The following is a 16750-nucleotide window of genomic DNA, read 5'->3' as shown; positions in this document are numbered from 1 at the left end:
AAGTTGGCCTAGAAGTTGCTCAATTATTTGTCCATTTTTGTGAGACATTATCATCCTCTAGAAAAGTATGCCTTGATTCTTTGTTGACTTTAACAGATAAGACATCTCCCGGAGTCAACCTCACCCTTCCCAAACAGCCCCACTTTCTTTCCCACTTCTTGGTCACCAGGCAATACAAAGTAAACACAAGAGCATAACAAAGACACTCACAACGTATTGTTTCCCATGCCTCCCTCCCCACTCCCCCTGTCATAGACATATTTGAAGGCCGCCTATCACAACAAGGGACAAAATGAGCACGACAAAGGAACCAGACAAGCCTAATTTCATAATTTCATTGAGATCTCATCTCTCTGAATGTGTTGGTCAGTATACCTAATATCCATCTTATATTTCCCCAGAGAATTCTGGATTTGACATGTATAATCTGGCACAAATTAACAGAACCCCAGGCAAAGCGACAAATGGGATTCTACCATTCACCGTATGGTAGTAATGCATCATCCATGACCAAACTCAATTCAGGGACCTAGGAGAGACTCTCTCATGCATGTAATACCAGGAACAGTTGAAGCATGAGTTCCAACCTTCCCCAACAAAAGGAAAACCGCATGGCTGAGTTAAACCAGCAGCTTCCAACCTTCATCAGCCACGGTGCCAGGTTTTTGGCTCATGCGCACATCACACCACCAGTTTGTGCCAACTCCTTCCTCCACCCTTCTGCCCCCAACCTTCAGCCGGACTCGCTCTAATCTATAAGACAGTTTGGGTTGTTCCAAATGCCAGGTTTGGGATTATGAAATGGGTGTGTAGGATTACTTCAGGAGAGCCTCAGATGGAGAAGGAAAGGGCCATCTGTGGCGCATCTCATCTCTCCTTAAGACAGTCGGGGAGGAAGGGGCGGACTTCCCACTGGCAGCGGAGGCACAAGTAAAAGAGGGAGGTGCCAGGAGGTGGAGCTGTGCCCCTGGCTGGGTGTTGCATACTTTGAAATGACCACATCTGGTCCCAGCCCACTGAAAGAGAATTTTGCAGTGTGGTGGTTCCAAAAGATTTCAACCATCATGGAAACGTCGGCTTGGCCAACAGTTTAGGAGTGTGGTGGGTAGAAGGGAAGGAGAATGATTCCTTCAGAGCAGCCATGACCTTGGTTAGGAGATGTTCTCTGTGTGGTGAGCTCCTAAATTAGCATGCTACGTGGGTAAAAAAGAGGTCTTGATTCAAAGTACTGTGGATTTTGTTCCAGCATTGTATAGTCCCCAAAGGAAATGTACTAGAGTAACCAAAGTAGTACTCTTCGTAATAACCTCTAACTAGACACTAACCAAACACCCATCAACAACTGAACAGATACATTGTGGTCTAAGAACAGAATACTAAACAATTAAAATTAATGATGTACAACTACAGACAACAAAATGATTGAATCTCACAAACCAAATGTTGAGTGAAAGCCAGATTCAAAAGAGTACCTATTGTACGGGTCCGTTTAAGATATCAAAACAGGAAGAATCTATGATGCTAGAAGGAAGGAAGGAGGACGGTCAGTGTAAAGAGCCCAAAGAGGGGGGCGCCTGGGTGGCTCAGCTGGTTAAGTGACTGCCTTCGGCTCAGGTCACGATCCTGGAGTCCTGGGAGGGAGTCTCACATCGGGCTCCCTGCTCGGCAGAGAGTCTGCTTCTCCTGCTCACCTCTCTCCTCTCCCGTTCTCTCTCTCTCTCATTCTCTCTCAAATAAATAAATAAAATATTTATAAAAAAAAAAAAAAAAAAAAAAAGCTCGAAGAGGGCTCACAGAAGAGGCTCTGGGACCCTGGTGACATCTGATTCTTGATCTGTGTGCCGGTGACGTAGGTGTGGTCAGTTTGTAAAATCTCTCTGAGCTGAACACTCGTATTCACTTTCCTTGATTGTATTATACTTTCATGAAAAGATCTGAAAAATCAAAGAAGGGCTTTGAGACATCCAGGATCAGCCACTAGTTCTGAGAGGAACCTGGACATTTCGTGCAAAGCAGCAGCCCCATCACTTTATTTGACAAGAAAGTTCAAAGAGAAGGAACATGGTTAAGAGCGGTAGGAGCAGGGGCGCCTGGATGGCTCAGGCGTTAAGTGTCTGCCTTCAGTTCAAGTCATGATCCCAGGCTCCTGGGATTGAGCCCCACATCGGGCTCCCTGCTCGGCGGGAAGACTGCTTCTCCCTCTCCCATTCCCCTTGCTTGTGTTCCCTCTCTTTCTGTCTCTCTCTCTCTCTCTCTGTCAAATAAATAAATAAAAAGAGTGGCAAGAGCAGCAGCAACAGTAGAAACAGGTCATTAGAGTAACAAGCATTATCCCATTTAATCTTTATAATCATCCTATGAAGTATGTACATTACATCCCATTTAATAGTTGAGGGGTCTGGGGTTTTGAAGGTAAAGAAATGGGCCCTGTCTCCCGAGTAAAGCATTCTAACTGCCTCCCTAGGGAAGCTGTGGTGGGCAGAGCTCTTGGCAAAGCAAGGACCAGATGCAGGGCTTCTGATTCTTGAATCCAATGTCCTTGTATGAGGTTGAAAATGACTCCTCCCCCTACCCCGAGATATGTCCATCTCCTAAATCCTGGAACCTGTGAATGTCATCTTCTTGGAGAAAAGGGTCCCTGCAGGTATAATTAAAATTCTGGATTTTGAAATGAGAAGATTATTCTGGATTATCTGGGTGAGCCTAAATGTCATTGTAAATGACCTTGTAAAAGGGAGAGGGAGATTTAATAGACACAGCGGGAGAATGCAGCCTGTGAAGAAGAGGCAGATACAGGGAGTGATACACCCACAAACCAAGAAACCCCAAGGATTGTCGGCAGGCACCAATAATGGGAAGAGGCAAGGAATGGATTCTCTCCCAGAGCTTCTGGATGGAGTATGGCCCTGGTGGCAACTTGATTTTCAAAATCTGGCCTCTAAAACTAGGAACGAATACAGTTCTGTTGCTTAAAGCTAACATGTTTATGACACTTGGATATGGCGGCCCTAGGAATATATATTTATATATATATATGATATATTCCCCACTTCCTCAACATCATATGCCATCTTCTAAAGAGAGTGGTCTACAAAAGGGCAACAGGTGTCCCTTAAAAGTATCCTGGGGTCACAAAGATTTGGGAAACAGTGTTAGTAGATTTCTTTATAACTGAACTTCTGAAGGGCGCCTGGGTGGCTCAGTGGGTTAAGCCGCTGCCTTCGGCTCAGGTCATGATCCCAGGGTCCTGGGATCGAGCCCCGCATCGGGCTCTCTGCTCAGCAGGGAGCCTGCTTCCCTCTCTCTCTCTCTGCCTGCCTCTCCGTCTACTTGTGATTTCTCTCTGTCAAATAAATAAATAAAATCTTTAAAAAAAAAAATAACTGAACTTCTGAGGACCTTGACTATGTTTACTCTACCTTATGTGTGTTTCAGAAGGGATATGGTACCGCAGAATTTCCCAAATCTTACTGGAGGATCCCACCGAACATTTCTAGGAGGTACTATAAGGTGCCATGTTGAATGCACTGATGAGATCCAGGAGGAAAACAAAGGCCTAAAAAGTTAAGGGTTACTACTTCACCAAGCTCATGATTATTTTTCTAAAGCCCCCAAAACACGGCTTAGTAGTTACCAGGTCAAGAGTTGGACCGGATGATCTCCTTGGGCCCTTCCAAATCTAACAATCTTATTCTTTATGGACAAGACCAAAGACGATTCTTGCCCACTGCAGACATGGCTCATCAATCACGGTGCTGCCCCCTGAGCTCCAAAAGGGCCCTTTAATGCTTCCAACCAGAGCTCCAAGCAAACAAACCCTCTGCACTTTTCCTGCTCCAGTGACTAGATGAATAGTATAAATAAACTGGGGCCTGTAGGTTTTCAGAAATGCCAGTATCATTCTCTTCCTACCTAGGGAAGGACATCTTCTTCACCAATACTCGTTGGATTTTACTCATTTCTAGGATATGCAATCCTTTGCTCTGATTTTTTAAATATATTTTTTAAAGATTTTATTTATCTTTTTGACAGACAGAGATCATAAGTAGGCAGAGAGGCAGGCGGGCGGGCGGGGGGGGGCGGAAGCAGGCTCCCTGCTGAGAAGAGAGCCCAATGCGGGGCTCGATCCTAGGACCCTGAGATTGTGACCCCAGCTGAAGGTAGAGGCTTAACCCACTGAGCCACCCAGGTGCCCCTTTTGCTCTGATTTTTAAATGAGTACTCCAGTAATGATGTTGGGTGAGAGTCTTTGGGAACAGGGAGGGGAGGAAGTCTCAGATACTAGACATCCAGTCTACCTTTGTTCTCTGGGCAAGATTTTCTCCAACAGATTAAAATATATATGCATGTTTACTGCCCTGTGAGTTTCAATTTGTGGGCGTTTCAGTGAATTTTAAAAATCTTTGCATCGCGGGGCACCTGGGTGGCCCAGTTGGTTAAGCGTATGCCTTTGGCTCCGGTGTTGATCTCGGGGTCCTGGGATTGAGCCCCACAAGGGGCTCTCTGCTCAGTAGGGAGCCTGCTTCTCCCTCTCCCTCTGCCCTGTGCTCTTTCTCTCTCTGAAATAAATAAATGCAACCTTTTAAAAGAAAAAAAAAATTGTTTTGCATCTCAAGTAATGCTCCCAGAGCTGATCTAGTAAGATTTCCTCAGCAGGAGAGCTCCAAGGCTCACGGTCTTCAAAGAAAACCATTAGCCATGGGGGCAATTTTTAGAAGGTGACAAAACACTAATGCCTCACTCCCACTGTGATAACACCTTCCTCCAAAGAGTTTATAGACCTCTACAAGGAGCAGCTATCACCGACCTTGTTTTATAATTAAACAAAACAGAACAAATGGAGGGTCAGAAACATTAAATATGTGGATTTAGTGGGGTCACAAAACACATTCCCATCCCCAAGGAAGAGGGAGATGAGAAAAGGAGAAGAGTAATAAAACAGAACTTTAAAACTGTTTATTAACTAACAATTTTCTAGCAGTTGCTATGTCAGACACTGAGTTAGATGGCGGTCATTCAACTTCATGAGCCCCTACTGGGTGGCAGTTCTGTGTACGAAACATGGGAAGTGAATGACATACTCCCTGCCCTTCAGGAGGGAGAAGAAGACAGTGACCACATCGAAAAACACTTCTATCTTGAGAAGTGCTTTGAGCAAAAATTAGTTAAGCAATGTGGCAAAGAAAAACAGTGTCTGTGTGTTGGGGGGGTGGGGTTGGTGGTGAAGCAAAGTCATGTAGGGATTCTTCTTGGTAGAATGATGCTTAAGTTAAGAAGGTCAGTGATGAGAAGCTACCAGCCCAGCAAAATTCTAGAGCATTCTGACCAAAAGGAACAGCAGGTACAAAGGCCCTGAGGCAGGCAGGAGCTTCTGGGGTTAGAGAGCTGGTATGACTGAAGCACAGGTACTAGAGGTTGGGGGAGGGAGACGTCCTTACAGAGAAATGTTTGTGCCAGTGTTGTTGGACTGGGAGTGGGGGATCTCGTAGCTCATAGTAATGTGTTCAGTTTGTCCTTACTGTCATTAGCATCAGAAGGTGCTAATAAGAGAGGGAGAGAATCTGATTGAAGCTTTAGAAACACTAGGTATTTGGGAAGGTGACTGAATAATCAAAGTGAGGCATGATGGCGGCATTCGGAAGTCGTGCCTGCAGACACAGTGAGCAGTGGCCCCACTTGGGATATTTATCTTTTCTATCAAATTTTTTTAAAGAGGTATAATTTACATACAGCAAAATGGACATTTTACCTGGAGAGACTGACCAATTTTGACAACCACCTAGCCCCATGAAACCCCTTAATCAAGACATAAGCCCCTTCAGAACCCTATGAAGTTACCTGAAACCCCTCTGTAATCAGCCCATCCTCTTCCTTCCCCATGTCCCAACTGGAATATATTTTTGAGGTTGAGCTTCAAGGACTTATTCTTACTGGACTAGACAAAGGTGTGTGTGGAAAAGAGAAAGAGGCCTGATGTTTGTAGCTCAGCAACTGGGTGACTGGGGCAGGTTGTGTGGGGGGGTCCAGTTGCTGGTGAAGACTTGGGCAGAGGAATAAATCTAGGGTTGTGTTTTGACACAAGAGGTTTGAGAAGCCTGTTTCATATCTAACAAGGACACTAAGAAGAGACGTGTGTCCATGTCTAGAGCTCAGGAGAGAGTTCCAGGCAGAATATGTTGATTTGGAAGTCATCAGTCGGTGACGACATGCGGCCAAGGACGGATGTTGGCAAGTGTGCAAACAAACAAAAATGAGCAACAGAAAAACAGAGAGAGAGAGAGAAGAGCAGTCCAACTTAGAATAAGTGGAGGAGAACAAGGAAAGGAAAATACAGCAAGGGGAACATACAGAGGGTCAGAGAGAGAGAGAGAAAGAAAGCTGGAAGGAGAGAATGACATTCCTAGAGGGCTCAGACGAGCGTTTCTGAGAAGTGGAAGGCAATCTCTTAACTTATTTATTTAAATAAACTCTGTGGGGTAGGTACCGCTATTATTCCCGTTTCAGAGAGAAGGGAACGGAGGTTGCGCGATGTGAGTGACTGGTCTGAAGGCACACCCTAGTAAGTAGTAGCCGCCATCTTACACAGCAACACCCTCAGCTGTGTTCTGGGATCCCCCGAACAGGGAACACGCAAAGCCAAAGAGGTTTCTCTACTCCAGGGCTCAGTGTCTTTAATGTGCTAGCATGAGCCGTGATTCCTCAACAAAAGACACAGGATGTCACATGTTGCAAATATACATGGAACCATTTTTTGCCTTCCTGTTTGGAAGACCAATCTGCCGACAGGTGCTCCCTGGAACACAGAATGAGAACCACCGCTTGCCTGAAGGTAACATAAGCGCACCTTCAGAATGTGTTTGAACAAAGCCCAAATTGCTTCCATGGTCGTTATGTCACTTGTACCCCAAGGAGAAAGGGTTGACAGGAGCATTCCACTGTACAGATAATGGAGGCAAAGCTCAGGAGGTTAAGTGGTTTGTCCCATATCACAATCTTGCAGCAATTAAGCAAGATAAATCAGCACCCGTCCGCATGCCCAGAGGCAAGAGAAACCAGGTCAGGCCAAGGGGGAATCAAGCAAGAGGTCTAAATGAGACTCCTCGGTCTCTGCCTCTCTTCTCAACATTTCCTTTGTGTTGTTTTCTGCAGGAATCGACCCAGAATGGGGGGCGTTTAGACAGAAGACTGAGATAGAAGAGGGGCTTCAGGTGGGCTCAGGTTATGGGTATCAGAAAAAGGTTTCTACCTCCTTGGGCTTGGGAATCATGAGGGGTCATGCAGGAGGACTCCGGGGAAATGTACAGAGAGAAGACAGGAGGTGGCCCTGGGAATTGTGGAAGGGCCCACTGAAGGGGACCGAGCTGCCTTAAGGGCTCTAAAAGCTGGGGGACTGAAAAGCACCTTAAGGATAAATTAATCTGATCTTGACTTATCTCGGCTCGGCAGTTAGAGAACTCAGGGCAAATTACTTAGACAATCCTTAAGTATTAATGTTAATGCCTACACCCCTATTCAGTCCTTCCTAAATTCGGCCAGAGCAGACAGCATAAAAGGGGTCCCTGCGGACTAGTGTCTCCTAGAGGCCAGCATTGTAGAGAAGGGTCTTTAGAAGAGACAGCTGGGGGAAACGGTCACTAGATCCCACTTGTAGGGAGAAGACCTCCCAACCACCAAGAGAATAGGCCTGAGCACAGGGACAGTGGAGTTGGAGAGTTCCCCAGCATGGCCACTTAGTAGCTGTGTGACCTCAGGGTGTTACTGAACCTCTCTGAGCCTACTCTTCCTTATCGGTGAAAGGGGGATGATAAGAGCACCTATTTGGGTTATAGTGAGGCTTCTGAATGATAATGGACAAAAATGCTAAGTGTGTTTCAAACTAGAGTCCAAGGTCCCACCTAGGATTCTTCTTAAAATGCAAATTTCCAGGTCACACCACAGATTTACTGAAACAGAATCTCAGATGGATATTCTTACATGCAGTCAAGTCTACGGTTGGTAAGACATTTAGTCTATGCGTGGCAACAGTAAGCAACAGCTATCATTCTGTTTATCATTTACAAGATGCATATATGGGACCTCTACTCAGGCTGGACAGCCAAGCGCTCAAAAGTGAAACTATTTGAGGTGCTCTGGGGTGGGAGAGTCTATCAGGCATCTAACTCTTGCCTTTGGCTCAGGTCATGATCTCAGGATCCTGATGGAACCCTGCACAGGGCTCTGCACTCAGCTGGGAGTCTGTCTGAGCCTCTCTCTCTCTCCCTCTCCCTCTGGTCCACAAACCCCCACCCCTGCCTCACACTCTCTCGCTCTCTAAAATAAATAAATAAACCTTAAAAAAAAAAAAAAAAAGGCAACACAAAAACCCTGGAATTGTCTGAAATCCAGTTCAACAGGTATCTGCTCATTCTCAGGAACCTAAACAAAACCTGGATCCCTGAAAAAATTAAAATGCGTAATTAATGGCAGCCCAGGTGAATGCAAAGGAACCTCTTGCAAATGTTCCCAACAAATTAAGTAGTCACAGTTTTAGTTTGGTTGGTTGGTTTAAGAAAGAGTGGTATGAAGCAAATTTTCAAAAAGGTGGTAAGCAATGTCACATACACACTCCCTGTGGAACTGGCATCTTCTTGAAGGGTGCTTTGCGAGGAGAGAGCCCCCTGTGATGGGTACCGTGATATCTATACACAGGCTGGCTGGTAAAAGTCAAATATGAGGCAATCCTCAAAGGCCTCTGGGCTAAATTTGCAGGGAAATTGTTTATGAGTTTTCCCAGACACTGAGTCCCACAGTACCTGTGTCTGTCTGTCCCCTCCACCGCCCCTACACCTTCCATTGTTCTGGAAAGCGTCCAGATACAATCTCTGCAAAAAACGCGTCTCCCCCTGCTTGTCGCGCAGAGCAGCAGGATATGAAAAAGAACGTCACCAAAACAACTGCCTGGTAATCAAATGCTAAGTATCCTGAAAAAGAATCCCTTGCCATTTCGATTTTGAGAAAATAAAAAATAGCAGCAAAGAAACGGGTTTTTTTTTTTTTTTTGAACACTGCATTTAAACTCTTGCTACAATTTTCATTATATGCAACAAGGATTACCATCCTATGCTCTGTTAGCTTAAAAAAATTTTTTTTTTTACTCCCTCTCCTTCCTCTCCTTGACAGGGGAATAGTGCTCTGGGTTTATTTGCACCCAGGGATCTCCCATTTGATGATGTGGCTAGGAAGTGCTTAATGTGATGGGGTACCTTTCAGGAAAGATTAAGAAAAATGGCCTGGAGGAACACAGCACTTCTGAGGTTTGGTCTTCCAAAGTATTAACACCGGCAGATCTCTGTAAGCACCACGACAAAGCAGCATGTTGTGTCCCTCGGTTGTCCCTTACAGTCTTCCAAATGCCATTCTCCACGCTGCTGATGCATGATGTCCTTTCTGGTGAACTCAACACAGAACCACTGAGCCTTCTCTGCACATAGCTCTGCACAGACCACAAATGTTTCCACCAAATCGGTGAGCGCTAGCTCCCATCCTGGCGCATCTCCTTCCTTGAGACATCTGTGTCCCTAAGGATACCAATCCCGGCTTATAGGAAATCTGGGGAAAAGCAGCCAAGTGCTTTTCCTGCTGAGGCTAGGGGGAGGAGGCCAGTGGGGAAGTACGCTGGATAAAACTGTCTCAAAAATAAGTTCCGTCTTAAAAAGCTCATGAAGGGAATGAGAGAGTTATTTTGGTTTCTAAAACGAAAGCACCACCCCAAAGTTAAAAAATAAAAGGCTTGCTGATGGAGCAGCTCGGAAGACTGGGAGTCGAGGTTATCACGGCAGAAAGATTGCCTGGTAACAGAGCTTTCTTGTTTTACACCCAAAGCTGTGTACCATCTGAGGCTGATTCAGGAAAATACTCAAATCTCCTGGTAATTTCCTGCAGACAGGACGTTTAATCATCTCCAAGCCTCCACCGCAAAAGGGGGTGGGGGGAGGTGGTGGGAGAAAAAACCTAAACCAAATGATTCACACTCTTAAAAGGAATCTGCCTTCAGAAGGAGAACCATTTTCTACTCTTGAAAAGCAGCCACAATTTGTTATTCTAACAAAGTGTTTCTTTCCTCCAAACAGAAATAAAAGTCACTCGAGGAGGGCTTGTACTGATTTCTGTTCTGCATTTCTTGAAACTTCCATTCAGTCAACAGTTTCTCCTGGCAGGTTCTCAGAAATCCAGGGAGAGCTGGGTAGTCAGTGACTAAGAACACAGGATCATTTTCATAAGCCTCCCTTCCCCCGACTTTTTTGGCCCCATGGGAAGATGTTTTATTGTAGGACGAGCAGAATTAGCTGCACATATAAATTCTTCACTGCTCAGCTCACTTGACACCTTTATCTGAATTGCCCAATGGCTGACTTGGCAATGGATGATTTGAAAAGGAAATGCCCAAATCCTCCCCAAGCAGTGTTTGTTCACTCTGTGCATACGGGGCCATGTCCATCCCTCTAATTCTTCAATGAGTTGCAAGATAAAAACTTCTGTTTGCAGAAAGCAGGGAACCCAAAGCATACAAATGATTTACACCACCTCAACAATTGGAAAGAAAGGCCAGCCCAGCAAAACACCGAAATAACTTAATATAGGCAGAAATGGAGTTTGGCAGTCCATGCATCAGACTTTGCTCTGATTTGGGAAGGCATCGTTTCCAGCTGCCCCATCTTAAAAAAAGAAAAAAAAACATCTGACTCTTTTGTATTAGGCTTCCAACTTCTTGCTTAGGTTATATGCAAGTGAACAGACAGATTAGCAAGGGAGAGGAGGGAAGCTAAAACTTTGAATCTTTTCAATAAACCTTACCCCCCCCCCAACCCTATGGATTATGTTGGTTTTAAAATTCCCTAGGATACAGCTGCCCAGGCGCTCCAGATAGGCACAATTCCAGTCCTCCTCAAGTCCTCACTCCCCCGAAACAGAGGGTACATTGGAAAAGCTGGAAGAGGAGAATTTCAATTAATGACCTCCCCCAAAACCTTTCCCCATCTTACAGACTCCCCTATGTGAACTAGAAGAAGGAAGAAGACGGGGAGAGGGGATCTCTCCCCTACATCTCCCCCTAATGCACAGAGAACACATGCACAAATCCAGAATCGCTTACTGACAGGAATCTACGATGGCGAAGAGGAGGACTGTTAAAAGTTCTAGGAAGGCAAGCAATAAGGAGTGTGGGGAGAAGTCCTTGGTTTTTTCCTGATCTTTCTGAAGACACGGAAAGTATTTTTTGATACCGTAAGGGAAATAAGTAAGTAGGTCATTAGCAGTAAATGCATTGTAAATATTTGAGGAAAATGAATCATAAGAGCATAATGACTGTTCAAAAAGCAAGTTAGGAGAAGTTTAAATGTTCCCCCCACCCCCAAAGTCGTCCTAATACGGTCACAACACCCCCACCTCCTGGTATCATTACTATTATTACTGGTTAATAAAGTGCGCAATAGCCAGCAGACAGCTCAAAATGATCCCTAGGTCCCCTCCCTAGAGCTCGGGACATCCTCAGTGTCTCTGTGTTGCCAGGCGCACCACTGCCAGACGTTAGTGCCCCAGCTCCAGGCCCCTTTCCCTGGGAAAACCTGAAAACCGGGAGCAAAGGCGCCCCAGCGCCCCCTCCGAGCTCCCCGGCCACGGGAGGGCCACTTACCCGGCTCAGGCTTGCATTGCTCGCCGCTGCGGCGCCTCCGCCGGCGGGGGACTCAGGGGGGAAGGGGGAGGGGACCCGCAGACCTAGGGGCAGGGGGTGCGGCTGCGGCTAAGAAGCCCAGCAGGGCGTCGGCCGCCAACTGCCCGGAGCCAGAGGGGGCCCTGCAGGGGCTCCGCGCAAGGGGGGTGACATTCCCGGGGGCTGTGGCAGCTGCTCCGAGCGCAGCAGCTCCGGCTCCAGAAAAATCGCTCAGGTCCTGGGGAGAGAAGCTTCAAGCTCTCCAGGCTGCCTCCCTGCTGCTTAAAGGGACGCCTCTCCACCTCCCACTCCGCTTATTGGTGAAAATTCCGAGCCACAGGCCAATCCTAGTCCTGTTCCCGAATTGAGATTTCAATCAAGGGAGCTAGTACTTTAAAATTAGAAAAGGCTGATGGGTGGTGGTGGTGCCGGTGCTGGTGGGGCGGGGTGGGGTGGGGTGGGGTGGGGTGGATGGGCTGGGGGGGGGGGGGGGTTCAGCCCCCTTTCCGATGCGGGACTCGGGGCTGTCTAGCTTCTGCATGCAGAGATCCTAAGAGCTGGCTGGGGCTGCAAGAGCCAGATTATAGGGTAAAGAGCACTGGAGGAAGACAGGGAGCATGCTGGACCCTTGTCCTTCACCCCTCTGGTCCATCTTCCCCCAGCTCACTCCTTGTTCAAGGGTCATCCAGTTTTTCACAGATGCTGGAGACCCTCTATGCCTGGGAAGAGCCTTCAAGCTCTGTGCTTCTAAAGCTCCCCTATTATCTCCCCTTCCAGACACTCATCACGCTTTTTTTTTTTTTTTTTTTTTTTTTTTTTTTTTTGCTTAATCTGTCTCTGCTTTCACACTGCATGTTCCACCAGAGCAGAAATGATTTCACCAATAATCACAGTATCATTCCCTGCCTGGAACACTAGGAGCCTCAGGAAATCTCTGAGGAGGGAAGGAAGGAAGGATGGACAGAAGGCCGGAGGAAGGAGGAGGGGGAGGTCCTGGAGCCTTTGTGACAATACAAATGTTAATTAAGAGGTAGTATTCAAGAGACCAGGCACTAATCTCAGACACAACTGTATCCAAATGGGGCCTCTGCTTCTTGCTAATTATGTAAATAACCTGTATCTCAGTGTCCTGGTCCATACAGCAAGATGCTGTCCGTCTCATGGAGTTGTCAAGATCACATTAACTCGTGTCTGGAGCAGAGAAGACGCTCAGTCAAGGGCTCCAATAGCTGTTGTTATTACCGAAATCAAAATACATCTGCTTGAGGTTGGGTTTGGTCTGATTGTTGGTTTAGCTTTTCTGTTAAGTACCCAGTTAGTCATGAAACAGATCTGAATTCAGGGCAGATTCAGCACTGAATGGTCCCACGTGGGGTGCCAGAGTCACCAATGAAGGATAACACCCTTGAGTGCAAGGAATTCATAGTGGGGCTTGGGGGTGGAGGGGTGGTTAGCCAGGGTTTCCCAGAGAAACAGAACCAACAGGATACACATAAATTTGAGATTTATTAAAGGAACTGGCTCTCATAGTCATGGAGGCCGAGAAGTCCCATGATACACAGTTTGCAACTTGGAGAACCGACAGCATAATTCAGTACAGGACTGAAGGTCTGAGAATCGGGAGCCAGTGGTTTAAGTCTTGGTCTGCGTCTGAAAGCCTGAGAACCAGGAACAGTGCTGTCTGAGGACAGGGGATGTGGATGTCTCTCCTCAGGTAGAACACTGACCTTTCCTCCATGCTTTTGTTCTACATAGCCCTCAAAGTCATGGGTGATGCTCACCAGAATTGCTGAGGGCAATCTCTGTGAAGTCTATTGATTCTAATGTTAATCTCTTCTGGAAACACACTTGCAGACACACCCCAAAATAATGTTGTACCAGCCATCTGGCCATACGTTAGCCCAGTCAAGGTGACACATAAAATTAACCATCATAGGGTGGGGAAGAAGAGAGAAAAACAGAGAAACAGGTCAACAAAGAAAACTATGTTAAGTGATACACAAGCAAAGACACATATACAGGAATGTCTACTAGAAGATAGCTTATAAGCTCAAAATAACTGAAAAAATTATCCAATAGGGAAATGGTTAAATAAATTATAGTACCTCCATTTAAGGGGATATCATGCAGTCATGACAAGAGACATAGCTGAGTACACTGATATATGATGAACTCCAAAACATATTGCTAAGTGCAATGTAAAAGGTAAAATATATTCTCACTAGCATAAATAAATCTTCATGTATTGTGTCTACATATGCATGCTCTATATACACAAAATGCCTCTAGAATGATACCTCAGAGAGTGCTAAAGGTTATTATATCTGGCAAGGTGATCTGAGAACTACACAGGTCAAAGACAGGAAGGAGACTAATATTTCATAATATGCCCTTGTGTATAATTTGATTATTTTACCATGAACTTGTAGTAAGTTCCTAGTTCTGGGCAATGTGGCAAAAAATGGCAGCCTGAAAATTCCTACCCTTCAAACACCTAGATATGCTAGATAAAATATTTAACAAATTCTTTGAGCGCTTAACCCATAACAAGAAGAGGAAAACACCCAGGTGGTAGAAATACAGAGGCATCCGAAGAAAAGAATGGTAAGCCTATAAACTCATGAGGTTGAGGGAAAGGTGGTGGCAGCAGGGCAAGATTTGTCTTGGTTCCCTAGGGTGAGGGATTTAATGCCCATGCAGGACAGGAGGTAAGGGCTCTGGATAAGGAGAAGCAGGAAGTTGTTACATGTCCCCTGTAGAAAATCAGGAGCACTCACTGAGGGTAGCACCCGTGAAGAACACATAGATTGGAAAAACTGTCGACCAGCCCAGTGAAACTTGTCTAATCTTGACGTGTGCTCTGAGTGGGAGGGAAAAGTTTAAGCTAAGAATTAGAAACCCTAGGCTTGTGCCTTTCTTGAGAGTAGAGTAGGAATTACCAAGGCCTAACTGAAAAATAAATATAAAAACTGGTCCTGTTCATGACACACCTGGAACACCTCACAGAGGCAGATGAAAAATTGTCCTGGAGAGCCAGTTACATAACCTGGGCTATACCTGGCCCAGCAAAAACACAAGCTCCCACAAGTACGTTACAGGGCACCCAGGAAACTGATAAGACTCAAGTCAACAAATATGAGGATGAGACCTCACGAGTTCAGGGTCACGAAACAACATTCTGAAAAAGAACATGCAACAAAGTCTACAATGATTAAAAACATGAAACCTAGAACTAAATGCCTAAAAGGGAATAAGAAGTGATTTCTATCTCTCCCCACTGATTCACTGACATTAAAAACTCAATCAATCGGTTAAGCAGGAAGTCAGGTACTACTAAAGAGAGAAACAGATCTTAGGACGTAACACAAAATGAGGCACAAAGGGATTAAGTGTTGAAAGAGATGCCAGAGAGGGTCAGAGATAAGAGAAGAGAATGAGAAGGCACAACATATGTCTAACAGGAATCTCCTAGGAAGAGAAGAGAGAAATTGGGGAGAGGCATAATAGCTTAATAGCTAAGAAATTTCTAGAATTTATACAACTCGTGAATTCTCAGATTCAAGAAACACAAAGTATCTGAAGCCGGATAAATAAATGTAAGAACATCTGCATGTATTAATTATTCATAAAATTACAGTTAATAATGCAGTGACATGTTAAAAAATCGAATGGCTTAATAATGCAAAGACAGACGGAAGCAGAAGGCACTTAGAAGAGCAGAGAGGCAACTCTGCCCTTCCACATTTAGAGCTGGATTACATTTTTCTAAATCTTTTCTCCTCAAATATAATGAATTCTAAACTACAATAGATTGTTGAAGGCCTAGCTGTACATCATATATGGTGCCTAGGTAAGAAGGCAAAGTGGCAGAGGTCTCCTGGGAGAGAGGGACTCAGTCAGCCATCAGTCAAATGTGGGTGGCCGAGTGGCAGCAGAGAAACAGCCCATCGCAGAACAGGGAGTATTGTAATAAAGGAGTATAAACTGCTGTGGAAACACAGAGGCAGAACATCTCAACCAGCCTTGTCTCAAGGAAGGCTTCGTGGAGGAAGTAACATCTGCACTGAGAGAGCTGGCATCTTTGGGGGAAAAGACTCTAGAGTTAGGCCTGGCTTTAAATCCTAGGACTGCCACTTATTATGACCTTGTGACTTTGGCCAAGTTACATGACTTCTCCAAAGCTCCTTTATCTCACATTTGAAATGAAATTCATATCACTAGTCTTGGGGTTATTTTGAGGTTTAGAGAAAATATATATAAAGCATTTAGCAGAATACCCTACCTACAAGTGACTTTCCATTAAATGGGCAGCTAGTATTTTCATTAGATGAAACTTAGTGTCTGGGTTGGGGGGAAAAAAACAGCTTCTGTTTTTAAAAGATGATTTTTTTTCCCCCCTAAAAGTTAAAGAAAACAGAGGTTTGCCAAAGTTTCATCAAACTACCTTGAGGAATATGAAGTATTCACCGAGTATCTACCCTGCAAAAGGCATATTATCACACTATCAAAATATAAAAAGTTACCAGATCCAGACCTTTCTGTAAGGAACCTACAATCTACTTCCCCAAAAATAACTCAAATCTGCATATTTTGTGTCAAATACATGAATCCCCCTGATGTTAAATCCTGAAACGGGCAGAAATTCTACCTAGAGCAGTAAAACTTCAGATTCTCAGCCACAAGTCAAGTTGTAAGAATTCAGAATCCAGCATGGGATGGATTAAATGGATGCCCCTCTGTATTACTCAATAGGTTTATGAATGACTGGGACAATGGATGGAAGGGAAACTCATCAAGTCTAGCTAATAATGCCAAGTTGCTTGGCTCTGCCAGTGCTCGGTGGATAAAAGCACACATCGATCTAGCCAGCCTGCAGGAATGGACAGAATGAAAGCAGACAAAATTCAGTCACGGTAACTGTTGTGCCTGCCCTTTAGAAGAAGCACTGATCTGTATAGTCTTAGGGAGGTAGGGAAGAACTGGCCAAGGACCTGCTTTCTATTCATTCCTGGTGCACCATGTCACCAATATTTATGGAATGTCTACTGTGAGAAAGGGTTT

At 45.2% G+C, this 16750-nt stretch overlaps 1 protein-coding gene across 4 annotated transcripts in view; it reads right to left on the bottom strand.

The window, feature by feature from the left end:
* Positions 1 to 16750, bottom strand: part of PRICKLE2 (prickle planar cell polarity protein 2) — a 318505-nt gene that overhangs the window by 143899 nt on the left and 157856 nt on the right. The window contains exon 1 of one of the 4 annotated variants that reach the window (XM_013053561.2): positions 11672 to 12070. The exons of 2 other annotated variants lie outside the window; for them this stretch is intronic. The gene's annotated coding sequence lies outside the window, so the exon portion shown is untranslated. Of the gene's footprint in view, positions 1 to 11671; positions 12071 to 16750 lie in introns of those variants that run through there. One more of the 4 variants, XM_004738304.3, reaches the window with a different exon arrangement.

The sequence above is a fragment of the Mustela putorius genome, unplaced genomic scaffold (assembly GCF_011764305.1).
Source record: "Mustela putorius furo isolate JIRA1106 unplaced genomic scaffold, ASM1176430v1.1 tig00000095_pilon_pilon_pilon, whole genome shotgun sequence".
Lineage (NCBI taxonomy): Eukaryota > Metazoa > Chordata > Mammalia > Carnivora > Mustelidae > Mustela > Mustela putorius.
This window is presented reverse-complemented; position numbering and strand designations above follow the sequence as displayed.